The sequence below is a fragment of the Canis lupus genome, chromosome 8 (assembly GCF_048164855.1).
Source record: "Canis lupus baileyi chromosome 8, mCanLup2.hap1, whole genome shotgun sequence".
In the NCBI taxonomy this organism is placed as follows: Eukaryota; Metazoa; Chordata; class Mammalia; order Carnivora; family Canidae; genus Canis; species Canis lupus.
Genome location: NC_132845.1, coordinates 28,859,394 through 28,872,765, shown reverse-complemented (window position 1 = coordinate 28,872,765; position 13,372 = coordinate 28,859,394).

The following is a 13,372-nucleotide window of genomic DNA, read 5'->3' as shown; positions in this document are numbered from 1 at the left end:
GGTGGCTCAGTCAATTAAGCATCTGCCTTTGGCTCCGGTCCTGATCCCAGAGTCCTGGGATTGCGCGTCACAGCAGTCTCCTTGCTTAGCTGGGAGCCTGCTTCTCCTTCTTCCTCTGACCCTCCCCCTGCTTGTGCTCTCTCGTTCTCTCTCTCTCTCTCTCTTTCAAAAAAAAATAAAATAAAATATTTAAAAAATAATAATAAATAGATAAAAATCAAAACCCACCCTGAGCTAATTAATGACCTTGACTACATGGAAGAAGGTCAAGAGTTCAAGATACAAAGAGGTAGGGAGACGCACATGTCAAAACAGCTAAAATATTCATTGGAATATGATAATCTTATAGCTATCAGACTGTGTTCTACTAGAACCTTAAGACATAATTACATTTTCTAAACATGATTCTTAAATTGCCACATTATTTGCTAATATAAATGTAACACACATAATTTATTAATAGAAACAAACTACACTGAAGTCTGCCTTTATGCTTGTTGGGATGAACAATCTCTAGCCAGTAAATCACTGAAACCTCCAGAAGCAAATTGTTGGAGACCTGTCAAGTCCTCTGAGACTCTCCAGAGTTTCCTTAAGAAAGAGTTTTCTCCCTGGGGCTCCATTCAGCTGGGAGCATGGAGAGGGTCACAGAAAGGGCACAAGAATTGCCACCAGACATACTTGGTTTTCAATCCTAACCCTACCATGTTCTTGTTGTGAGAAACTAAGAAAGTTACACAGTTTCTCAGAACTTACTTCTCATATGTTAAAAATAAATAAATAAATAAATAAGAAGAAGAAGAAGAAGAAAAGGGAATAACACCCCCTGCCTCTCATGGTTATTTGAGAATCAATGACATACTGTCTCAGTAGAACACAACAGAGGGCCAGACATGGGCTAAGTACTAAGTGAACGACAGTCACCCTTCCTTGTCTTTCTTTCAACCAGTCTCCAAACCTCATAGAAAGGACTGTTCCAGGGGCACCAGGGTGGCTCAGTGGTTGAGCGTCTACCTTTAGCTCAAGTGGTGATCCCAGGGTCCTGGGATGGAGATTCACATTGGGTTCCCTGCAGGGAGCCTGCTTCTCCCTCTGCCTATGTCTCTGCCTCTCTCTGTGTGTCTTTCATGAATAAATAAGTGAAATATTTAAAAGAAGAAAAAAAGAAAGAGAAGAAAGAAAGGAAAGAAAGAAAGAAAGAAAAAAGAAAGAAAGAAAGAAAGAAAGAAAGAAAGAAAGAAAGAAAGAAAGAAAGAAACTGTTCCAGCTCATAGTGAATCCCAGCTTCCACAGAAGGTACCCTATCTACAACCACATATGCTCAAATATAGAAAAGGCATGTTTTGTGCATATGTTTGGTGCCCTTAATTGTATCTTCTTCTAAATAGCTTCTCCACCTCTACCCTGCCCTCTCATTTGGAAGTCCTTCACAGGGTTCCGATTGGCTCTGACCCTAAAACAACTTACTTTTGCTTCTGATAGTCCATTACAAAAAAATAAATAAATAAATACACATTTTTATAGAATATAATAGAGAGGCTGCCAGCAAAAGGGAGAATCTGACATAAGACTCAGCCTGCCGCAGTTCCCCGTCAGCCACACTACAGAGCACGTCATGCATAATAAACAGCTGCTTTTTAGCCTGATGGAGCATGCAGAAAATATGAAATGATGGGATGCGGCTACAGACCAGTCGCAGGGGAATGTGCCGGGGTGGGGGGGACCGAAACGTGGGTGCCACTGACGGAAATGCCAGAAATCAATTCTGACCAGCACACATTTCTTTATCAGGCAACCTGTGGGAGATGACAAAGCACAGGTCCACTCGGCCCTTCAGGGAAGAGGACCACTGTCCAGAGCGTGCTCCTCCATCAATTGGTAACAAATCTACTTTCCTCCACCTGGGGATGCTACTAAATACACATATAACATGGATAAAAGTAAATTATCTGGAAAGCTTATTTTTCATGTTAAATTAACAAGGATATATGAGGATTCATTTCATGGCTTTAATCCATGCATCCCCCTCCCTTCTCTTTTTCTGAAACAGACCAAATTTCTCTTTGTGACATTATCTGTCTTGGGAGCATTTGTTACAGCACGAAAACGGGAACTGGTCGGCCAGCAAGCCAGAAGGGGCAGATGATGTAAACCCCATAAGGCAAAAGTGAGTGTGGGAGAGAATCCGAGTTCACACTCCTCTCCTCTGACCGCTACTGCATTTCCTGAAAGACCATCAAAATTGCCTCATCTATGGCAGTTCGAGGGTAGTGATCCCCACATTCCAGCAGAGAGAACAGAAGTTGCCAAGTACATGTCAATTGCTAATGCCTTTCCTAATAGTATTTTAACCCTTTCTTTTCAGAATACAATACTTCTGTGATTTCATTTTGTCCTGTTCCATGATGACTTTCTGATCCAACTGTGACAGAATGTCACGGAATAACATCCTGCTGGAATCGTCAAATTACAGAGTATGTGCCTCAGATTATGTCTAGCCAAATTAAAGTTGAGCATTTCATAGGAATAAAACCCTCTCCGATGACCTAGGTATTTCCCATCTTCCAATTCTTTATGTTTGGTATTTCAGGTCAATTCTTATTTCCTCGCACAATCCAAGTAATTGCCACAATTCCCGGTTTTACTTTGCTGGTATTCACACAAAGTAAGCAGACAATTTACAATAACCCACCACAACCAGTTAAAGCTGGTTCTACATCCAGTGACCTTACTGTCCGAACCAAAACTGGGACACATGGGATGCCAGTGAAATAGATTGCTTTCCATCCAGTCTATACCCCTGAATCAGGCTCAGCTTCCATCAAATGAGTCCTCAAAACTGCCACTGGGATTATCTTCCTAAAATTGAAATCTTATCAAGTCACAGCCCTGCTTTAAACCTTTTGACATCTTCCTCTTTCTCTGTAGGATGAAATCTAAACTTGTTGGTCGAGCAAGCAAAGCTCCAAATAGCCTGGGGCAAGCCATCTCTTTCATCGTTCCATCTCATAAACCCTCCCAACCAGCCATTCTGCACTTCTCAGCAGGTCTTTCTTTTCTTTTTTTATTTTTAAAGATCTATTTATTTATTCATGAAAGACACAGAAAGAGAGAGACAGAGGCAGAGACATAGGCAGAGGGAGAAGCAGGCTCCTCGCAGGAGCCCGATGTGGGACTCGATCCTGTACCCCAGGATCACGACCTGAGCTGAAGGCAGCCACCCACTGGCTGAGCCACCCAGGTGTCCCTCTCAGCAGGTCTTAGCATGGCCCTTCCTAGATTGCATATTTTTGCACCTGTTATCCTGTCTGTGGAAATACTGTTCCCCGTACCCCCACCCATACCCCTACTTATCCTTTAAGACAAACTCAAGTGTCCCCTCTGAATATCTTTCCTAGACCCTCCCATGCAATCAGGTGTTTCTGAACAACTTATTTGTCTCTCTATCAAAACATGTACACATTTTATCTATTTATGTGTTTAGGTGTCTCCTCAGCTGAAACTTACCATAATTTTAAATAAAGTGCACCAAGAGATAACTCCAAGTTATAACTGTCTGCTGTTTGCTGGAGTCTCTGTTTTGATCTAGCACTAGCTGTGTTCTATTGTGGTTAAGACTACCACTTGGGGGAGATGTTGTAAAGATGGTACCAGCACTGAATGGGCAAGGGAACAGTAACCTTTAATAACTCTATTTTAATAATCTTCCAAGCCTAAGATGATAAGTGTACAGGAATAGAAATAATCAGTGTGGAGACAGTTCAGTCGTTTCATCAATAACCAGCACCTGCAAAACCAGGGTTTCCATCGAGTCTCACTGTGTAGAAAGGCAGTGTATATATGGCTCATTCATTAGGTTGAAACTCCACACTCAACATAGCTTGGTAAGGTTTAATAGGTATGACTGATTTATCTCTTGAAATATAATTACAAAGACTATCATTCCCTTTTTCGTTGGTAATTTAAACAGTTTAAGGAGGTGAATGTATTGGGGAAGTGTGAGAAGTTAGGGTTCATTTGGATAGTGCTAATTCCAAAGAGAGCACAATAATAACAAAAAGGCTTTCTTTTCCTTCCACAAAAGTTCTCTTTGAACACAAATATTAACTCTAGGCGAAATGCTTTGGCTCAAACATTTAAACTCCTGCTGACAACCGGAGTCAATGGCGGACTGATGTCATGCCAAAGGACATGCAGTGTAAGCCCTTAACTCAGAGCTTCTAAGGCTAATTAGACAGAACAATTATACCAAGCCACATCCAGTTCTGGGATCTGTACGCCAACTCCAGAATCTGATAACAACTATGTACGGTGTCACATCTTCGGACCTGACCTGAGACAAAGAATAAAATACTTTGAAAAGAATTCCTAAAGAACAGAAGAGGATTCAGCTGACTTGACTCTTCACAGACATCTAAAACAAAGAGAGAAAGAGAGAGATAAAAGGGTTACTGTGCCTTCAACAAGCAAATCTTTCTCATTTCTCAATTTTTATCCACTTGATTTGCAAGTTATTTTTTCCCCTCTCCTCCTGGCAGTAGAACAATAAAAACATAAGCCTCTTGTATTCAGTTTCTAGTATAATGCAATACAGTGCCAACATTTGTTCCCAGAGCCCAAGACCCCATACCAGCCCTGGGATCCCCACATGTGCTCTCTCCAATAACCATGGGCCCTGGAATTTAGGAAAGGTGCTGTCAGCTGACCTAGGCTGTTCTCAGCCTTGCCCAGGGTCTGAGGCCAGTCCTGTCCTCAGTGCCCTCCTCACACATGGGGGATACTGATCTATTTGATTCTAAATCCCAGTTTCCCATAAGCTTTGGTGACTTGGACTAGAATCCTGCTCCACCTCTTCCTCCTGGGGAGCCTGCATACCACCAGTTTGTCCTGCAGGGAGGTTAACAGAGTTTTTCCAGAAGCAATCATCTAAACCAAACCTCCATCATCCAAAAAAGCATAGCCAAGAGGTAATCAGAAAATAAGTTTCTAGGAGAAGAGAGGTATCGGAGATCACTGATCACAGCATCTGCTGAAAATTTCTTATCATCTCCAGACAGCCAAAATTATCAAAATAATGGGCCCATTATAAAGTTGCTCTTTTTCTTATCAGTACATTTGAAGAAAACGACAGGCCTTGGTCCTACGGTGCTCATTCAGCTATGGAATTCAGTTCACCAGAAGCTCTACAATTTGAGTGTTCTAACTGCCTCTTTCCAGAATCATTGAAAAGTCATTTATTTAGTGCTGATATGGGAACCAGATAGAAGTGGTTCTGAGATAAATATTACTGGGGCCAATTTATTTTAATGTGAAGTATGTTAATACTAATAGCTTTTCAAAAGTATAAACACGGAGAGCTTAGGGAGCAAGCTGAAGCAATCTTGTATCAAATAAATAACCATGTCTTTTGACCTACTTTTCCATAGAAACAGTAGGAACTCAAGTCGCGCATCCCGAGGAAGCAGCAGAGGCCACAGTGGCATCTGGTATCCCAAACCTAGCCTGTTTCACTCCCTTCTTACAATTACGGTTCTGTTTGCCCTTATCCTAGTGATAAGAGCCAGAATAAAATCTCAAAATCAAATGTTAAAACCCGACATTATTTATAGCTGCCCAATTTCTTAATACGGCTCCATTAGATTTCATTCAATTGTATGTGACTGGGAAAATTAAGCACAAAGCATGATTTTCAATCTACTCCTCTAGTATCTGGGGTGCTTTCCTGCAATTCAACATGTGTGCACTTTCTTTTTGGTGGAAAAAAAAAAATACAAAGATGGATGGCATCACCTGAAAAGTAAAAGAAGTGAGGGCCTCTACGCCCGTGGAGGCAGTTTAATCACCTGCAAGCAGTTTATCATTCAACATAATAACACAGGGCCTTAAAAAGCCTGCTCTGACACTCTCATTTGTCCTGTGATAGAGTGCTCACTGCATGGGAATTTAATATCCCCAATGCAATCAAACTTTGCAAGGCACAAAATGTGCCCATCATCCGTAAGCTGGAAGTCACAGTACAACCCACTTCAGCGACCAGGGGAAGGCCAGCGTCGGTTTCCCACAGGGAGGTCTTAACCCCACTTTACACATAAGACTCATTTCTGGATGCCAAGGCCCCACCTCAAAGTGCATGATGCCAGGACTTGGACATTTTTTTCCAGAGCTAAGGCAGATGGTTCTGACATAGAGCTGCATCGAGAATCACAGGGATGCGGTGCTGACCTTTTAGCACCACTGCTGGTGCATTGTTTTGAAATTCTGTCCAAGGGTTGGTGAACCCTGCCTTCAAGAAAACGAAGCTGGCCCCATTTGAGGAGGTGTGCGATGCAGGTGGGCAGCACCCCCTCCCCGGAAGTTCTCTGATGGGGTATAAATCTGCCTTTCAAAGAAACAAGCAAATCTGCTGCCTGTTCCTGATTCGCCTGGGACAAAATATCTTGTTCCAGGGAAAGTAGGTGCTATTATCCTCATTTTATAAATAAAGAAATGGAAAATCTAAGTTCCATACTACTGGCTTAAAAAGTAGCTGGCTCAAGGCAAGATTAGGATGTCCTATTTCTAAGCATATTTTTTTTTAATTTTAATGCATTTCCTATTGTGTTATCTTCACATATGAATAAAATTTCAGGGTTAGGAAAACAGGATGTCCTCTTTAAAAAAAATAAAAAGTAGTTTATTTTAGAGCAGTGGTTCTCAAAGTGTAGTCCCTGAATGAGCAGCGTGAGAGAATCACTTGGGAATTTGTTAGAAATGCAAATTCTCAGTCCTCGCCCTGATCTTGAGAATCAGAACCTCTGGGAGTAGGGTCAGCCCTTCAGGCAATTCTGAAAGTTTAAGAACCACTCTTTTAGACAAAAGCCAAACCATAAATCCCTTCCCCAAATTCTTGTTGAAATAGGACCCCATACAAATATAAAAAAAAAAAAAAAAAAAAAAAAAACAGAGGTAAAACTAGAGAGATGAAGTCGTTTTCACAGAAAACTAGCAGAGGTGGGGTCTTTTTGGCTAGAAAATAATCATTGGACACTTATGGGAAATCACCCCCAAATCACATTTCTTTTTTCTCTTGAAGAGAGAAAGTATTTAAGTAAAAGAGCAAGCAAGCAGAAACAGTTTTTAAAAAAATATGTTGGATTTATGGGACACCTGGGTGGCTCAGTGGTTGAGCATCTGCCTTCTGCTCAGGGTGTGATCCCTGGGTTGGAGATGGAGTCCACATGAGGCTCCCCATAGGGAGCCTGCTTCTCCCTCTGCCTATATCTCTGCTTCTCTCTGTGTCTCTCATGAATGAATGAATGAATGAATAAATAAATAAATCTTTAAAAAAAAAAGAAAATATATTGAATTTAAAAATATATATATAATTCTCTGGCAAGGAAGATACTAGGGCTTCATTAGGTCCTCAAAGTAGCAGAAGATATGGAAAAAGACCCCAGGGAGAGCGATGGGCAAGTTTACCAAACTTATTTCCCTTTCTACTTGGGTACACAGTCAGCCTACATTCCCAAGCCTCCCTGCAATGGCCCTAGGACTGAGCTCTGACCACAGAATGTGAGTGGAAAGGGTGGGCACTACTTCTACAGTGCGTGTAGTCCAATCAATGCAAAAAGCCTCCTTCATAAGGCCTTCTTTTCTCTCATCTCCCACTGACTGGCTGCAAGAAAAAGATTAGCATAGGCCCCACAGCTCTAGCTGGAGACTACTAGATAGAGGGGTTCTGAGCTCATGGATCACATTCGAGAAAGCTGCTGGCCACCCACTTGCACAGAAATACTATGTGAATGAGACTTCAATTCCATTGGGCTAAGCCAGTAAAGTTTGGGGATCATTATAGGCAGCACCTACCATGTGCCATTTAAGGCTTTACCACAGTAATTAAAACAAACAAATATTTAGCCAAAGCAGCAACTTTCATTCCCTGTTCTGAAGCCTACGCATCACAGTGGTTATAGAGCAAAAGCTGTGAATTCCTAAAGATCAAAGTCCAACGGGCTCCACAAGTATCAGCCACACACATCTGCAACTGGTTTCCTCTGTGAGGCCTCCCCAGTAACACAAGTTCCCACTGTTCCTGTTTCCCAGATTGTCCCTTCTGGAATTTGCCATCATATCCACACGATGCTTAGAAGACAGAACGGTGACCCACGTAGGGCTAAAATTTTAAGTCTAACACTAATAATTGATCACAAACCTCATGATGAATATGTTTTCAGAAATCTTCCATTCTCTCCTCAATCCTGCCTTTTGCTGTGACTGCCCCCATTTTCCCTTAATGCCCTATTTCACAACCCTTGCTCAATATTCATTCACTGATTAAAAAATTATTTATTAAAAGCCTACCATGAGCCAAAGCTATTAGTTCTTCTGGGAACAATAGTGAACATATGAAGTTTACACACTAGTAGGGGAAATAGACAATCCTTTTTTCATTCTCTTCTTTGCTTCTGACATGCATGAATGTTCTCTGGCTTACTCCTATTCTCTGGCATTTCCTTCTCTCTGCTTCACATGGTCATCCTTCTCCATCCAATAATTAACTGATGTTAAATGATGGAACTTCTTCAAGTCTCTGTCTTAGCCTTTCTCTCTTTCCAGTTTCTATATTCAGGCTATTGTACCTACTTACATCAATGTCTTTAATTTTCACCTACTCACACATAATTCACAAATTTGTGAGTATTCCTCAGGCACACACCTTTCTTTGATGCCCCAGATTTATATAACCAATTATTTATAAATGTTCCTACTTGGATATCTCAAAGGCCTTTCAAGTACAACATACCACAAAATTGAGTTCATTGTCTCAAGCCCACCTCCGTAGTTGTCTTGCAGTGTGACCATTATCAGTGAATGACACAAGCTTCCACTCTGATAAGTGAATCAGAAACCTCAGGATCATCCTTGATACTTCCCTCTCCCTCACTCCAATGTCTATTCCAAGGCCACGTCTTATTGATTTGACTACTGAAACATCACCTGAATCTGCCTACTGCACTATATGTCTTCTACAGTGTCCTAATCCAAACTACCTACATCTCTTGCTTGAATGTGGCAGGACTCTTCCCACTTAAACCATTCTCTACAATGGACGATTGTATGGTTGATTCTCTGGCCCATTCTCTACAATGCAGACTGATCTCTTTCAAATTGCAAGTCTGATCACATCATTCCACTACTGCTTACAACTCCTCAGGGGCCCGCATCAATGCTAGCCAGTGACCCAAATGTTTAACATTGTCCACAAGATCCTGCCTTGGCCTGGATCCCACCTGCTGCCCAGCCTCATCTCAAAGCCTTTCCTTCACTTTCTCTCTGCAAGTCCACCACAGCAGCTTTTTTCTTGAATGGGCATGTTTCTCGAACCTTGGAATTTGGAACATACACCTTCTTCGGTCTTAATCCCCCTACCCATCTCATCTCTCTTTCACATCTTTTACATTTTATCTCACCCTGTTGCCCTTTCTGAGGGAGCCTAGTGTGACCTCCACTTTGTGGTTAATTGCCTCATTCCTAAGGGCCCCTAGAGCCTCACCATCTCCACATTTATCATAGTTGAAAATTCCCATGAAATTGTAGGATTCTTTCATTACTGCCTATCGCCCTCACTAAACTACAAGCAGCCCCATAAAATCAAGAACCACATCAAATTCTGTCCCACCATAGTATCATAAGTCTCTATCTCATTGAACAAATAGTCAGGTGTCAGGAAATATTCTAGCTGCTGAGGACATAGTTACAACAAGACAGAAAAGTTTCCATCTCTTGTGGTACTTACAGTATAATGAGAAGAGACAGGCAATGACAAACACTTTTTTTTAAATAAGAAAAATAACCGACAATAATTGCTATGCAGAGAATTAAAATAGGATGACATGATAGAATGTGGCTAGATGGTTACCTCAGATTGAAAAAAAAGACCTTTTTGGAGTGGTGAAATCGAAATTTCAATTAAGATTTGAATTACAGGGTGAGACCAATCATGTAAAGATCAAAGAGAACATTCTAGGCAGAGAGAACAACTATAGAGGCCCTAAGATGGGAGCCTGGCACAATGCCAGACCCATCATAAATGTTCGATAAATATTAATTGGCTGTTGTAACAGTCAATGAGCAGGTAAGCAGAACCCTCTGAGAGGCCACTCCCCCAGACTTCTCTTCTTCAGGCTGTGAGACGGGGAGGGGGACAAAGCAGAAAGGGGCAGGGGATGTGAATGGTTTCTGTTGTAGCTTCTATTGACTGGTAGATCCTCACACAGCTTTGCAGGGAAGCGAGGTGTGACACATAGATTTCTATCGTGAGATAGGGATGACGAGTCTCATTGACAAGAGTGATTCAGTAACTTGTACGCAGTAAGACCCTGGGCAGGCTGAGGGAAAAGCTGCGTCTGCTGTAACTATTACTATTTTGCTCAAATTATGGCTGACTCCAAAACATTGCTTTGAACTAGGCACGGTTTAGTTGAAATGATTTTCTTGATTTAAGGTTCTCCTTTCAAAGTTAAGCTAAGTGTGTCAACAAATTCAAAATATCTAGGGGGTACTTTGAACATAAAATATAATTTCCAAGTCTAGCATCATCTCATATCTGCTTCCCAGCCCTTGGGTACTCTCCCAAATTGCAGTTGTCCTCAGTGATTTTTCTCCTCCTCTAACTGTGGAGTAACAATAAAACTTTACACATTGACTGATGACATGCTCTTCCCCAGGCAGAAAATAGGATCAGAGCACAGTATGTTACTCAAGTCATCAGCCCTTTTAGAAAGCAAATGTTTCTTCACAGGATGAACTAAAATATTTAAGGTTTAAAAAATACAGTCTGGAAAGTCCTTTAAAGTTGTTCAATTGCATAAATAAATTGTTCTGTTGAGTAAGAGTTTTAAGACAATCAGTTTTCATATTTTAAAAAATGTCTGTGTGTGTGTGCATGTGTGTGCATATCACAAAAAGGAGGAAAGACTTAGAAAACTTTCTAAATAAAATTATTTAGATAAAAGACCTGGTATGCCTTTCCTTTTGAAAAGTAATTCTTGATGACAGAATTTGAACATGCTTCAGTTATTCCAGATCATTATCATTAATGAACTAATAATCAACCTTATGTTAACCAAATCAGCTTATTAAATGGCACTTCCTTTGGGAAAGTTACGTATTCTCCCTGAGTCTCAGCATCCTAATCTGCAAATTGTAATAATATTACTTTCCTCACATTTAGATAATACCAACAGCATCTAATACATCACTTACATGTGCAAGGTATAAAGGTAAAGATAATTTTTATTAGCATGATGTCTTCTTTGGACAAAGGAGAATCAGACTTAGCAACTCGAAGAAAAGAAGTAGGGAATACATTTAGATGAAATACTTAACCAGCAGTCTACTGACATGACCAATCAGTTGTTTTCTGGGAATGCCACCTAACAAGTTGTTCTCCATTCTCGCTGATCATCCGAATCACCTGGGGAGTATTTTTTCAAGGACAAATTCCCAAAGGAATCTGATAGATTTGGGAACTGAGTTGCAATATTGTAGCAACTAATACTGTAGAACATTTCTTAGGGATCCCTGGGTGGCGCAGCGGTTTGGCGCCTGCCTTTGGCCCAGGGCGCGATCCTGGAGACCTGGGATCGAATCCCACATTGGGCTCCCGGTGCATGGAGCCTGCTTCTCCCTCTGCCTATGTCTCTGCCTCTCTCTCTCTCTCTGTGACTATCATAAATAAAAAAATTTTTAAAAAAAAGAACATTTCTTACATATTACCTCTTGTAAAGCTCATGACTACTCTTAATTGCATTGAAAGAAGAAGGGAATTTGGAGTTAAAAGAACTGGACTTGGAGTTCTCACCATGTTACTTTTTAGCTGCATGAGTTACTTCACCTCTGTGATTCTCACTTTCTTATGAATAAAATGGAAATAAAGTGTAGTTATATCTGCCCTACATGACTGCTAGGCCTTTTGTAAGTGCCTAAGCAACTGCAAGTATAAGGCATAATTATTAAAAATGATAAATATTGTCCTTATTGGGAGGAGTTATGTGTCCTGAGTGTCTTTATTAAACAGTAAAGCTAAGTAAGAACATGGGCATCTGAAGGAAGAAGATGTATGAATGCGTTCATGTGTGTGTGTGTGTGTTTATGACACTAGTAGAGCTAAATTGAGCCCAAGATTTTTAGATAGCATCATATTTAATAGCACTCATTTTTTTCTCTCAAGATGTCTAATTGTTTGGAAGACCAGTTTGAGTGTTAAAATATCTCAGTGTTTTGTTTTGTTCTGTTTTTTAAGATTCTGTTTTTAAGTAATCTCTATACCCAACGTGAGGCTAAAACTCACAACCCCAAGATCAAGAGTCACAGGCTCTACTAACTGAGCCAGCCAGGCACCCCAAATTATCTGTTTTAAATCTGAGCTTTGGAAGAAAATTATCCTCTAGAATGAGAGACAATATCCCTATATTAAATTATTTGGGGAAAAACAAATTATTTGGGAAAACTATTGTCATTCTTTAACTTTTTATGTTGTATTGTGAACTATTCTAAGAGCTTATAATAAGAAATCATTATGGGATTCTCAACCTCTTCTATAAAATAACTTTAATTTTTGGTTGGTTTTATTTTAATAGTTTCCATTCTTCTAAATCACCGCCTAAATTAGATTTTGTAGTAAATGGGAACACTTACAAAAGAAAAGAATAAAATTAAAAAGTCATATGGTTTTTAATGCATATGCTACAGAAACTAATTTTTTCCTATGGATAGAGAATCAACTTTCACTTATGAGCCTAGATTATGGGTTATAAGGCAATTGCAATGGCTATGTGAAATGAGCAGATAACCGTAATGCCAGCCTTAAGAAGGATGTATATTACTCTTCACATAGAGAATAGACAGTGAATACTTAAGGCCTCAAAGTAAAGTGTCCTCCTATTATTTTTTTTTAACGCTGGATATAAAAATCAGAAAACAGGTGGAAAGAGCGAAGGCATAAAAAAGACATACTCTCTGGGACTAAAAGTAATCCACACAGAATGAATACGATCCATTGGCACCTAGAAAACATCCCAGAAGCAATTAGGAGATGGTCCATCGAAAACGTACTCATCGTAAAATTGGATGTTGACATTGTAAAGATGTTTGGAAGGTACCACAGTGAGGTATAGAGCTGAGACAGGAGTTGGGTTTGGGGCCTATGCAGGGGCTATAGAAAAGAAAGTTGGAAGAGAATATTTGAGACATGTGTTTCAGCCATGTCCAATGGAAGAGATAATCTGAGTTTTTTTTTTTTTAAAGTCCAAATTATGGATCAAAAAAAATTCTAGAAAAAATAAAGAGATTTCACCAAATCAAAGTGATTTTTAAAAACTATCCATTCCCT